Source organism: Spermophilus citellus (genome assembly GCF_964194105.1).
Source record: "Spermophilus citellus genome assembly, chromosome: 5".
NCBI classification, from domain to species: domain Eukaryota; kingdom Metazoa; phylum Chordata; class Mammalia; order Rodentia; family Sciuridae; genus Spermophilus; species Spermophilus citellus.
Genome location: NC_138186.1, coordinates 157,372,289 through 157,385,939, shown reverse-complemented (window position 1 = coordinate 157,385,939; position 13,651 = coordinate 157,372,289). Strand labels below are relative to the sequence as shown.

General features: G+C 40.6%; 1 protein-coding gene across 3 annotated transcripts in view; it reads right to left on the bottom strand.

The window, feature by feature from the left end:
- The window catches only part of TAB2 (TGF-beta activated kinase 1 (MAP3K7) binding protein 2), a 79,922-nt gene extending 75,589 nt beyond the window's left edge, over positions 1 to 4,333 (bottom strand). For all 3 annotated transcript variants that reach the window (XR_014022045.1, XM_081294795.1, XM_081294796.1), the window contains exon 1: positions 3,877 to 4,333. The gene's annotated coding sequence lies outside the window, so the exon portion shown is untranslated. The remainder of the gene's footprint in view (positions 1 to 3,876) is intronic.
- Between the last annotated feature and the right edge of the window lie 9,318 nt (positions 4,334 to 13,651).

The following is a 13,651-nucleotide window of genomic DNA, read 5'->3' as shown; positions in this document are numbered from 1 at the left end:
TCATTTATTATGTCTTCTACCACTAGAATGTAAACTATATGAGAACATAAATTCTTGTCTGTTATTTAGTACTGCATCTCCACCATCTGCAACAATCCTTGGTACATAGTAAGTACTTAGAAAACATTTGTAAAATGAATGAAAACTTGGCACACAGTAGAAATTCAATAAAATTAGTTTCTTCTTCTTTACTATATAAGATAGCACCCCTCTGATGCCAATTCTAAACTGAAATCAATAATTGGATATACACTACAATCCCTATTAAATTTTTACCTTAAAAATGAATTAGGAAAATAAAAAACCCATATTCAGTGAAGCCTCATTTACCAAGCACCATCAGGAGACAAGGGGGTCTATGTAAAATAATTTTTTAACAAGTGAACATGTAAGTGACAAAATCTTCAAAATTTTTTTCATAGAGATTTTTATTGATATTAATATCCATAACTCTACTCTGCAACAATTCTGACTTGGATCTCCTGAAACATAAATTTGTTTGCTGGCACTTCTCACTGTGCTCACTTCTTCTCTAAGGATTAGGAAATAAGAAAGAAAGCATATTCTATAAAATAAGTGAAAATATATCACTTCAATGTAGGAGTTTCGTGACAATTATTCTGGGACACCCCTCCCCCCCAAATAAAATCCTGGAAGACTGAATGTTGGCAGAATACCATTTACTAATAAAAAGATTGTTTGTGGGATACTTAGAAAATAATGAAAAAGACAACCCTCCCTGCTTATACTTTAGTTATCAAGATCACAGTAAAGTCTAGTGATTAACTTAAGAGAACTCAGAAAGGACAGTACCTGGCAAGTGCCAGAGTACTTGGGAATTTTAGCTTTCTGAGTAAGTGTTCTAGATTTTTTTTTAGGATCAGAATCATTAGGAAAAAAATGGTAAAATATCTTAACTATCTGGGAATATAAGCTGGAGGCAAATAAATATGAACATGCATACATTAAATTCCTTAAAATTTTAATGTTTTCAAATTCTCACTATCTTAAAAGAGAGGGTTTTAAATAAGATGACATGTATAGATTGCCAGAGCCTACAAAAAGATTCAGAACAAATCTCTGTGCCGTTCAGCACGATCATTTTCCTAGGCTTGGCAGCCACCACTACCCACATCTCCACATTCCCAGCTACATAAAACGGTTCATTTAATCCTCCACTAGCATCTTATCCCCTATTTTCTCCTCAATGTTTTGTCCTAATCTTCACACTTGCCTCTATTTTCTCATAATTCTTTACTTTAGAGAGTCCCAATCTTAGACCAAATAAAAATGGCATAAGTAACAAAAAGGAAAAGTGGTACTACTGTTGTCTGGGTAATGGGAACCTGGCCAAGTAGAAATATAATGGGATTAAAACCTTTCTGAATTACGATTTAATTTATGAACTTTATACGTTGTAAAGACTATCAGAAATCTTTTTTTTAAAAGCATCTATATAACAAGGCAAAATTTCTCTTCTAAAGTATGCTGATAATCATACAAAATAAACTTTTTGTCTAGATGTGTTTATATAACTAAAAAAAAAATTGCAGTTTTAGAAAATTCAGACATTCCTCAAGGACTTTTCTGGCAATGTAATTCATAGAGTAAAAGAGCCTACACATTATGCCTATTTTTCAAAATGCAGTAGGTTCACTTCATTCTAAACAGTGGTGTGGGAAAAGAATTTCCCTTACAGAGAAAATTCAAGAAGTAGAACAAAGTTTTATTTCTGCGAAGATACAAGAGCAATCATGTTAAGACATTTACCTAAGAGTAGTAAGTATATTACTAACACTAAAGAAGCAATACTCAATAAAGCCATAATTAGGCATCCAGTAGTGTCTACTCAATTGTGCAGAGATCAGCTCATTTAATTAGATGTAATAACTGTACTCAGGTCTTACAATATCTTTAGATGAAGGGAAATGCTTCTTTCCAAACATAGGTGTTACTTCAATCAAATGGGATTGATTTAAGTTAAAATATATTTTTCAGGGACCATGTACTCTATGAACCTCTGAGTATTTACCCAATTCTTGATGAATTACAAAAGCACAGGTTCCACTATGAGAGTCCACTAAAGAGGGTTTAAATGGTGGCATTTCATCAGTGTCCTATGGAAAATACTTTTAAACTCAGGAAAAGTTATTCCATGCACTCCAGGGAAAAATGAAATAACAGTATATTCGGTGGATAACTTACTCATCTAACTAACTTATTCAATTTTCAGTCTGATTCTTTAAGAATTCAAATTTAAGCCCCCTCTATTAGAAACTGTTTAGGCTTAAAGGGGGGAAACCCAAACAGAAGTTCTGAATCATTGGAATTTTTGTTCTATTTCCTGTTAACACACTGATAGTTACCATCATTCAACATATTTACTGCAAACACATTTTTAAAAAAAGCTAAAGGATCCATAAACTAAATGGGCTCTAATTTAATCTGTAGCTCATTTATCTGACACTTGTAACCAAGGTTTCTAATTAAAGTGCTCAAAGAATACAATAAAATGAAAAGCAGATCTTCCTTTATTAGCAGCTACTACCCTTTCAAAATTTAAAGTTTCAAATTGTCAAGTTTTAAGATCAATGGTGATTTCACAGTTACAAAGAATTTAAAAGATACTTTTCAAAAGGTGTCAATACTTTGCTACTGTATAAAAGTGTGGTAAGCAGCAGTAGTGTAAAAACTGAAAGCAAAAATTGTATTCCATTCCCACCAAAATTCCCAGCCAAATTTGAAATTGCATAACGAGCAATATCTTCTTTGAATACAAGAAACTTTCTTTTATAATGTGAATCAACCTGAGCCTAAAACTTGGTACTTTACAAACTTACCTAAAACAGACAAAATGGATGCAAGATTGTACTGCCTCACGGTTGCCTTGAATACGACCTTAGTGCTCAACAACTTTCCAATGAATAAAGGCAGTGAACAGTCTCCACTTTGGGGACCTAAATTTCACGACCTACTGAGGTATCCCTGTGAAGCTGCAAGTTCCCTTCACTCTCCTGGAAACCTCTCTTATCAGAAACATTTGAAGAATTTCTCCACAACAATTAAGCCGACTTGAATGGAAACCGAACATCTCAAATATACTATATATGGAATGAAACATGGCCAAACACATAAATACAAACTCACTCGGTCTCTTGACACTTGGGTACACAACTCTGCCTCAACAATCCCAAAGCATCAGCAACAGAAACATCCACCTGTCACCTGTTCGGCAATGCCCCAAAGACCCTCGCTGCCTCCTGGTCTCAGTCAGTCACTGGGTTTCAGGGTGAACCAACAGAAAGCTAGCATTTTCCTGTGAACTCTAAGGGGCCACATATTCTCAGCGGGGCTTGCTCCCCACTTTAAAGGCTGAAGAGAACAGTCGTGAAGGGAACGGCGCTCGGCCCCCGACCTCCTCACAACTCCCTCTCGCTCCCAGCACCCCCCGTGAAGTCATCTTTCTGCAGACCTCGGCTCCCAGGAGCTGTGCCTCCCCCGGAGCTGTGCCTCCCCCACCTCCAGCGCACACACGCCTGGGGGCGGGTCGGGGGCAGGGGCCTCCCCACCCCGGCTCTCCCGGCGCTGGGCTCCCACGAACCCCCTCCCCCTCCCCACCGACGCCCCGGAGCCCAGGCCCGGCCCGATGCTCCCCACCCCCACCCGGTCTGGAGGACTTGGGGGGCCTCCCTCTCCGCCTCGCCACCGGGGTAAGGACAGAGGCGGAGAGAGGAAGAGGGAGAGGAAGGCGCGGACGCCCCGCAAGGGCCTTCCCTGCGAGTCGGCAGAGCCGCTTCCCGACAACCGGGAGGTGCGGGACGCGGAGGAGAGCCGCGCTGGGGATCCCGCCGAGGCCCGGCTGCGCTATCCGCTTACCCTTCGCCGCCGCCGCTTCCCCCTCCTCCTCCTCGGCCGCCGCCGCCGCCGCCTCTCCCACTAGGGCAGCCGTCTCCACCGTCGCCGCCGCCGCCTCCGCCACCACGGCCGCCGCCAGCGCCGCCGCCGCCTCCGATTCCACCCGGCAGGGGGGACACCTCAGCCCTCCCTCCCTCCCCGCTCAGCCCCCTCCGATCGGCCGCCGCCGCCAACTCCCTCCGGCCGCCGCCGCCGCCGCCGCTCGTGGCTGAGGGGGAGGGGAGGGGGTCGGGCTGGGTCGCCTCGCCGGCGGCTGCTGCAGATCAAAAGCGATGGCTGGGCGGCGTCGCCGCGGCCCGCTGCTCGGCTCCGGTCGCTCGCCCTCCCTACCTCCCTCTGCCCCCACCCCCCTCGCGCTCGCCTGCCCTCCCCCCCACCCCCCCAGCTATCGCCGCGGCTCCGCCAGCCCAGTCCAAATCAAAATACTGTCACACAATATGGCGGCGCGGAGGCCGGCAAACACCGCGAGATCTGCGGGCGCTGCTGAGGCGGCGGCTGTGACGAGGCCTCCCCCAGCCGGGCGGCGGGGGAGCAGCGGCGGCGGCGGCAGCGGCGCGGGGGTGCTCTTTCCCCGCCCCGCACCCCGCCCCCGACACTCACCATCCCCACACCCGTCTTGGGAGCGCACTGGGCGAATGCTGCTCTGCGGCGCGGACTGGCGTGGGCCGCCGCGGGGCCGTGCGAGGGGGACGCTGGGGCTGCCGGCCGGGGCGGGGGCAAAGGTTCCCTGCGCTCTTGCGGGCTGATCGCCCTTTGGGTGGAAGGGAGAAGGGAGCTCGAGCTCCAGGGTCGGTCGCGCGTCGCTGTGGTCTCGCCGGGTCCGGAAGCGGGCGGCGGGACCCGCGGGGTGACCTGCGGCGCCGCTTGAGGGTCCCGGGGGCGGGCGCGGGGAGCAGGTGGGCCCGCGGAGGCGGGCGCCGGGCGGGCGCGGACACACCCCCTCTGAGCCCGGCCGCGCCGAGGCCGCCGGCTGGCCGGAGTGACCCGTGCGGGGGACCGAGGCGTCCCCAGGGTGTGCGGAGACGTCCTGGAAGCCTCGGGACTCCGGGCTGGGAGACTCAGATCAGCAGCGTGTCAGGCTCGGACTTCTGGAGCGGTGGGGGTGGGGGAAGTGCTGCAAGGGATTTGTTGTTTCGATTTTATTTTAATTGCACGTTCCTAGAAGTCCTAGAAGCAGAGCCAACGACACTTTAGCTTTCAGGGGAGAGGGGAAGACTTCAAGTTTCTATCTTCTTAAAGAAATATTTGTTTAATTCCCCCTACGGAAAAAAAACCAACATACGTGTCTCACACTATAAAATATTTATATAATAATTCTAGCGTTTTCATGGTGTCCGAAACACTCCAGCATTTTTCTGTCTCTGTCCAAAATGTCCATATCGCTGCCAGTTTCTTCCTTGAAACAATTCGTATTCCCGAGAAGAATCTTGAAGGACCATGCTATCTATCTCAAGGATAGCTCTATAGCTACAATGAGAAGTGGATTTTTTTTTTCAAAGCATCCTTTAAGAAGTATAGCCTTCCCTACAGTTAGATATTTTCCCCACTTCTTTGTCCTTTACTCGTCCTTAAAATTACCTGAAATATTGAGCTATGACGCTGATTTGAAACCCTTCATAGTTGCCTAACCTATGCAAGACCCTGGGTTCCATCTCTAGCTCTGCCAAGGAAACAAACAACTAGGACAAAAAAGTAACACTTCAAAGACCAAACTTCAAAAGGCCAAAAGTGCTTTTGATATACAATATCAGAATCTAAGAAATTTCTCTCCAGTGGATATACCATTAAGAAAAAAGTAAAACCGGTTACAAAATGGAAAGATTCTATAGTTTTAATTAATTATATAAGAATACTTAATACTTCATAGCAATTCTCCTTGAGGAATTATTTCCATGCTCAATATGAAATAATTGAAATGATTTCAGGTAAATTAAATCCATTAAGTAAATTTCACACACAAAGCCGACAAGTGCTTTTGAGAATTGTAGAATCACCTTATTTATTTATTTAGGGTACTGGGATCGAACTCAGGGGTACTCAACCACTAAGCCACATCCTTAGCCCTATTTTGTATTTTATTTGAAGACAGGGTGTCACCGAGTTGCTTAGTACCTCACTTTTGCTGAGGCTGACTTTGAACTTGAGATCCTCCTACCTCAGCCTCCCCAGCCACTGGGATTACAGGTGTGCACCAGCTGAATTATGTATTTTAAACAAGAACATTTTCTTTTAGAAATTTGTTGTACAGGGGCTGGGGTTGTGGCTCAGTGGTAGAGGGCTCCCCTAGAAATTTGTTGCACAAAATTTGCAGGTAAATATTCTAATAAAAATGTAATGATTTGGGCTGGGGATGTGGCTCAAGCGGTAGCGCGCTCGCCAGGCATGCGTGCGGCCCAGGTTCGATCCTCAGCACCACATGCAAAGATGTTGTGTCCTCCGAAAACTTAAAAAAAAAAAAAAAAAAAAAAAAAAATATATATATATATATATATATATATATATATATATATATATATAAATTCTCTCTCTCTCTCTCTCTCTCCTCTCTCTCTCTCTCTCTCTCTCTCCCTCCCTCCCTGTTTAAAAAAAATGTAATGATTTATGAATTTTATAATAGGTGTGGTTGGGTCTAGTCTAAGATCCGATGGAAGACAAAAAGATCTGTATAACAATACTTCCTTCACCACCTTTGAAGAGCTTTAACCAAGATCTCACCATGAGGAAGGGTCAGACAACGCAAGCAGAGAAAAATTTTGTAGATAACTAGCCTTATATTTTTAAAACACTGTCAATGTCATAAAAGACAAAGACTGCAGATTAAAAGAAATTAAAAGAACATGACATCTAAAGGCAATATGTGACCCTGAAATGGGTCCTTTATGAGAGGAGGAAAATGTCATAAAGAATATTGAGATGATTGCTGAAATTAGATATGCACTGTAGTTTGACATAAATATTGTGTCAATGTTTAATTTTTTGAATATGTTCTATACAAAATATCCTTGTTCAGAAGAAGATACACTGAAATATTAAAGGGTAAAAGGACACAACTGTGGAATTTTCTCCCAAATGGTTCAGAAAAAATAATGTATAAACCATATATATATACATGCTCACATCTGCTGTACACATGTACAAAAAGAGATTGATAAAATTTGAAGCTTGGAGAATCTGGGTTGTTTTTAAATTAAAACAATTAAATTTGGTGAAGCTGGATATTTTTACAGTATCTTGCAATGTTATGGTAAGTTTGAAATTACTGCAAAATAAATAGTTTTTAAAAACACCTTAGGCTGGTTATAGCTCATGGTAGAGTGCTTGCCTAGCCTGTACAAGGCCCTGGGTTAGAGCTTCAACTCTGGAAAAAAATAATTTAAAAAATTAAGACTTTTAAACTGTAAGGAGTTCCTTTATATCACTAAGAGAAGGAATGGTGTAAGTTAGATATACATAGATGATAGATTCTCTGATTGGACTAATTATCTGTTCCTCAGTAATAGACTAGAATTTGGGTCATCCAGATATTTCTTCTTCCTTATTGAATTTACTTGAGTTTGGAACAAAAATAGCTAGGAATCTTTATAAGTACTTGTAAGTACTTGTAATACACAGTATTTGGGAAATGTGATTATTTATTGATTTAAGTGAATATTCAATGTCTTATCATCCACAAAACTGGAAAAAAATAAGGAGAACAGAACAGATTGTAGCTTCTAGGGGGTCTCTGTAGTGGTTATAGGGAAAAAAATGTGTATATTGCATTCCAGAGCCTATTAGTCTGGTACTGTACTATCTGATACAGTAGCCATTAGCTACTTGTGTATTTAAATTTAAACAAAATTAAAATTCAGCCCCTTAGTTGTACTAGCCACATTTCAAGTGTGCAATAAATTATGTGTTATCTTTGCAGAAAATTCTATTCAAAGACATTAGCAGAAGAGATTACACAAATAACATCGATGCAAGGTAGATGACGATAAATACCATAGATGCTTGGAGAGGAGAGAGTACCTTGCAAGGGTAGAATGGGAGACATAAGGCAAGTTTCAAGAAGATTGCATATAGACAGGCGGCGGTGAAGCTAGAGCATTCTAGGCAGAGATAACATGAACAAAGCGGGAAAGAGAAAGTCATATGTGAGAGATGGCACTTAATTCTTTATAACACAGATTCTATAAAGAAGGATAGGGCTACATGAAACCACAAATGCTGAGCCTAGACTGTTCTCTAGGCAATGGAAAGTTACTAGAAGTCTTTGGACAAGACAAGGGACGTGATTAAACAGTTCCTTAAGAAGGAATGTTTACAGGAGGCACAGTGGTGCTTGACTGCAAACCCAGCTATGTGGGAGACTGAAGCAAGAGTATCACAAGTTTGAGGCCAGCCTAGGCAATTTAGTGAAACCCTCTCTAAATAAAATTAAAAGGGGCTGGGGGCAAAGCACCTATTCAGCATGACCAAGGCCATGGAGTCAATCCCTAGTACAGGGGTGGAGTGGTGGGAAGAAGAATAAAAAAAGGAATCTTTAGCAAGCAGGTATATAAAATGGATTAGCTTTGAAACCTTAAAGACCAGATAAAATTTCAGCAGCCCAAATGAGATATAGTGAGGAGTTGAGGTAGTGTATTCTGCCAGTAAGGATGTGTCAATGCATGTAACAAATCCTAATTTAAAATGTCTTCAATAAGGATTTTTTTTTTTTTTTTTTTTTTGGTGCTTGGGATTGAACCCAGGGGGTGCTTAACCACTTAGCCATCACTTCTTCACTCCTTTTTATATTTTATTTAGAATCAGGGACCCTCAGCTCTTTTTTTATATTTTATGTAGAGATGGGGTCTGTTAAGTTGCTTAAAGCCTCACTAAGTTGCTGAGGCTGGCCTTGAACTCCCTATCCTCCTGCCTCAGCCTCCTGAGCTGCTGGGATTACACATGTGCATCACTGCACTTGGCAATAATAAGGAATTTTATTTCTCAACAATTTGGAAATTCTGAAGTAGAAAAGACTTCAAGAGTTCATAAAGAATCAGGTTCTTCCCATTTCTGCCCTGCTATCTCAGATGCTTGCATCATTCTTTACCTAATAGCAAGATGGTAGAGGTAGTTCCAGGTATCTGAACTGCAATGTCCACAGGAAGAAGAGAGGGAAAATATTTCCCAGGACTTTCCCCCCACTTTCCCCAGCTGACTCCCTGCCCATCTCCAAGGTTATGGTTGAGCCACATGCCCATTCCTGAGCCAGTCCCCAGTCCATGGTGGAACAAATGTTGAGGAATCAAAGACAAAAAACATAGAGGCAAAGATGACTCTAAATGTTGGAGTCAGATGATCCGGGAATATAGAAAGAGAAGTTATGAGAGGAAAGATGATGATTTTTATAACAGTACATATGAGTTTGTGATGCTAAAGAGATTTTTCGGCTGCAGATGAGGGGTGGGGATGCAGGATGAGATAATGATTCCTGATCATCCAAGAGAAGCATCTGAGAACAACATTGAAGGCACAAAAGGAGAGTAACATTTTAGGAGAAGGGTCATTTTCTGAAGCAAAGTATATAAGAAAGGAAGAAAATTGCAAAATTTGTGCGTGATGCAAATTGAAAGCTGGTTCTAAGTTTTATATGGAAATGTAAAGGCCTGGAATAACCAAGACAATGTTCAAAAAAAGAGCTTAAAGATTTATCCTACCAAATTTCAAAACTTATTATAAGGCTCAGTAATTAACACAGTGTGGTATTGGCAGAAAGATAAATGAATACACCAAGAGAACATAATAGAGAATCCAGAAATAGAACTTGAGAACTTGATTTACGACAAAGTCACTGCTGCAGTTCAGTGAGGAAAGGATAATATTTTGAACAAATGGTGCTGGAGCAATTGGCTACTCATCTGGAAAAAAAGGATATTTGACTCCTACCTCACTCCATATACAATAATTAATTCAAGATGCCTTATAGACCTAAATGGGGGGGGGAAGTAAGCTTCTGTTATCAAATGACACCATAGGAGAGTGGGTAGGGAAGAGAGAATTATTCTAAGACATTTATCTGAAAATGGTCTCATACAAGAATATGTAAAAAATGCTACAAAACAATAAGAAAAACTATACAACTCGATTTTTAAAATGGGAAAGTCTTGAACAAGTGCTCTACAAATATGATTTTTAAATGGCCAAGAATATATAAAACTTATGGTAATCCAAGTCAGAGCCTCTGTGGGGAACAGGATGAGGAGTATTGGTTAGGAGGGGTCAAGAAGGGGCCAACTAGGGTAGGTACGTGAGAAAAATTTATTGAGCTCTACACTTAAAGACAAGTGTAATTTAGGCCTTTTAATGAATTTATTTTGTGTTTCAATAAAACTGCAAAAAAAGTAGAAGGGATGGATGACAATGTAAAGAAATTTAAACTTAGGAAAAGAGGGACAGTAGAGAGATTGAGGGGACACCATTCTTCAGATATGTGGAAGCAGGGCCCTTTGCGCTGAGTCTCAGGAAGGGGATTAATTAGAAGTGTGTGGAAAGAAGAGAGTGATGTGAAAGCAGAATCACTCGTTCATTCTTGTTTTATTTCTCTCTGGGATGGATAAGGTGGCTTACATGCATGTGCTCACATGTACAAAGTATGGTACATCTATGTTCTGGGGTGCCACTGTAGGAGAAACTTGGAAATTGTTATGAATCATTGAAGAACTTATTTTAGAGAGTAATAAAAGTGAGGTGCATGAGAAACCTATAGTCCTCAGCACCTATTACGTTGCCCTTTGCCTTGGAGACAGAAGGAACTTAGGGTTCTCTCCATATACCTTAGCATCTTTCATAAAAATAAGTTTCATTTGCATTGGTTTCTCTCAGCCTAATTATTATTTACAAACTACAAAAAACATCTATAAGCTGGACTTTGGAGCTCAATATATTTAAGGTTCTTTTTCACTTTTAGATAATTGTAAATGTATTGTTTAAGAATTCTGTTATCTTCCCTATAGACCAACAATGATTTCTACTTTTGAGACTAGATTGCAATGGAATATCTTAGAAAATATTGCTACCATCTGAATTGATACATTGTCATAATGCACAAATGTGATAAGAACTCAGCATGTACAAAATTTACTACGTATAAGCCAATTAGTACCATTAACATAAATTTTGGTACCATTACCAACATTAAAAGATTCTGAGAATTCAGTAAGTACCTTATCCAATAAAAAACAATGATGCTTTGAACAGATCTTCTGACCTCATATGTTGTCCTTTCCACCAAACCATCATGTAAGACATGTTCTTTGTGCTTAATCAACTTATGAACTACTAGTAGTGGTGATAATAAAATGGACAGTTTAAGAGCAACTAAGTTCTTCTGGGAGTTTAGTAAAGGAGATGATATTGAAATATCACCTTGGAGATGATATTTCAGGTGAGCTTGGAAGAAAGGATGGAATTTCAAAAGACTGAAAAAAAATAATGGGAGAGCATTCCAGACACACGTGATAGTAGGAGCAAAGGCCCAGAGTCATAAAAGCACAGATCAAATCTTGGGAACATTAAGTAGTTTAATTTTGCTGAACTGTAGGAAAAATGTAGAATAATGTGGGAGATGAGAGAAAACGGTAGCAGTGTGTACAATGGGTCATAAATGGATTTATACTTCGTTGTTATAGTTTGGATATGAGGTGTCCCCTGAAAGCTCATGTGTGAGACAATGCAAGAATTTTATAGGTGAAATAATTAGATCATGAGAGTTGTAACCTAATTTGAGGATTAATCCAATGATATAGATTAACTGGGTGGTAACTGCAGGCAGATAGAGTGTGATTGGAGGAGAGAGGTCCCTGGGGTTGTGCCTTTGGGATTTATATATTGTCCCTGGTAAGCAGAGTGCTCTCTGCTTCCTTGTTACCATGTCCTGAGCTGCTTTCTTCCACCACACCATTCTGCCTTGATGTTCTGATTTATCTTGGGCTCAGAGTTATGGAGTCAGCCATTTCTGGGCTATGGCCTCTGAAACCAGGAGGCAAAATATACCATTCTTCCTCTAAATTGTTCTTGTCAGGTTTTTTGGTCATAATCAAAATGATAAGCCAACCAAAACATTAATCTATCCCTTCTTCAGGCAGAGAAGAAAGCAAGAGGAGGTAGGGAGACCATGGTGTCAATTATTGCTAGGCAAAGGTATGGAGAACCTGAAAAAACTTTAAGCAATAAAAAGAAAGAGTTAAGCTGGGCACAGTGGCATATGCCTGAAATCCCCAGCAGCTTGGGAGGCTGAGGCAGGAGGATCGCAAGTTCAAAGCCAGCCTTAGCAATTTAGTGAGGTGCTAAGCAACTGAGTGAGGCCCTGTTTCTAAATAAAATTAAAAATAGGGCTGTGGATGTGGCACAGTGGTTGAGTGTCCCTGAGTTCAATCCTCTGTACTCCCACTTCCAAAAAAATAAGGAAGAGTTAGAAGAAACAAGGGAAATATTCATGGTAGATTTTTCTTTTATAACACTTTAGGCAAATGAAAGAAAGTAGAAATAATGGGAAAAAAGTATCACAGAAGACTGTGATTTTTAAAAACATTTGTTTGGTTATGTATTTGTTTGCTTATTTGCTTGCTGTGCTGGTATTGAACTCAGGGCCTTGCACATTCGAGACAAGCACTCTACCACCAATCTACACCCCTAGTCCAAGACTATGTAATTTTGATCTTGAATATGGAAAATTATACTTATAAACATCCTTTAATTTTATTGTTAAAGTAAGGTAAAGAAATTGCTTTTGATGGGAATAATGAATGAGCATTTTCATATATTGAACAATGATTTTAGTTGTCCTTGGGATCTTCTGGAGCCTTCTCTGTCATTCAGATGTACAAGGGTGAGGGGCTGAAGTCATAGAGAGTACAAATGATCAATAAACATATGAAAAGAACTCAATCTTATTGGTAAGTATGTGAATACAATTTAAAAAATAAAAATTTCTAGCCTATCACATGGAGAAAGATTTAAAAGACAAACTATTCAAAAACAAACTTAGTATTTATAAGAAAATTTAAAGAAAACTTCGTATTTAAAAGAATAAAACTAAAAACCTTGATGAAGGACACAAAGAAATCTGGAAAAAATGGAAATAATATACTCAAATAAGAAGATTTAATATTTTAAAAATGAAAATCATGGGCTGGGTTTGTAGCTCAGTAGCAGAGCACTTGCCTAACGTGTGAAGCACTGGGTTCCAGCCTTTGCACCACAAAAAAATGAAAGAAATAAAATTAAGGCATGCTGTCCATCTACAACTACAAATTTTTTTTTAATGAAAATCACTCCCCAAGTTTGTATATTTAACTCAATCATAATAAAAAGTTGATGAAGTGGTTTTAAAACACATATGGACATTTTAAGTGAAATAAAATAAGCAGACTGAAGAACAGTGTATAGAGCAGGCCATGATTTGAAAACAAAACAAAACAGAGAAATTACACATATATTCACAAAGGAAGAAAACAAAGACTACTGAAATAAAGGGGACTGTTAGTCAGCTTTTTGTCATTGTGATAAAATGCCTGAGAAAAACAGCTTAAAGGAGGAAATATTTATTTTCGCTCACAGTTTCAGAGTTTAAGCCAATGGTCAGTAGGCTCCATTGTTTCTGGGTCTGTGGTTGAGACAGTATATTATGGTGGGAGGTCATGGTTGATCAAAGCTGCTCACCTCATGGTAACTGGGAAATAGAGAGAAAGGAGGAGAGAGACAGACAGAC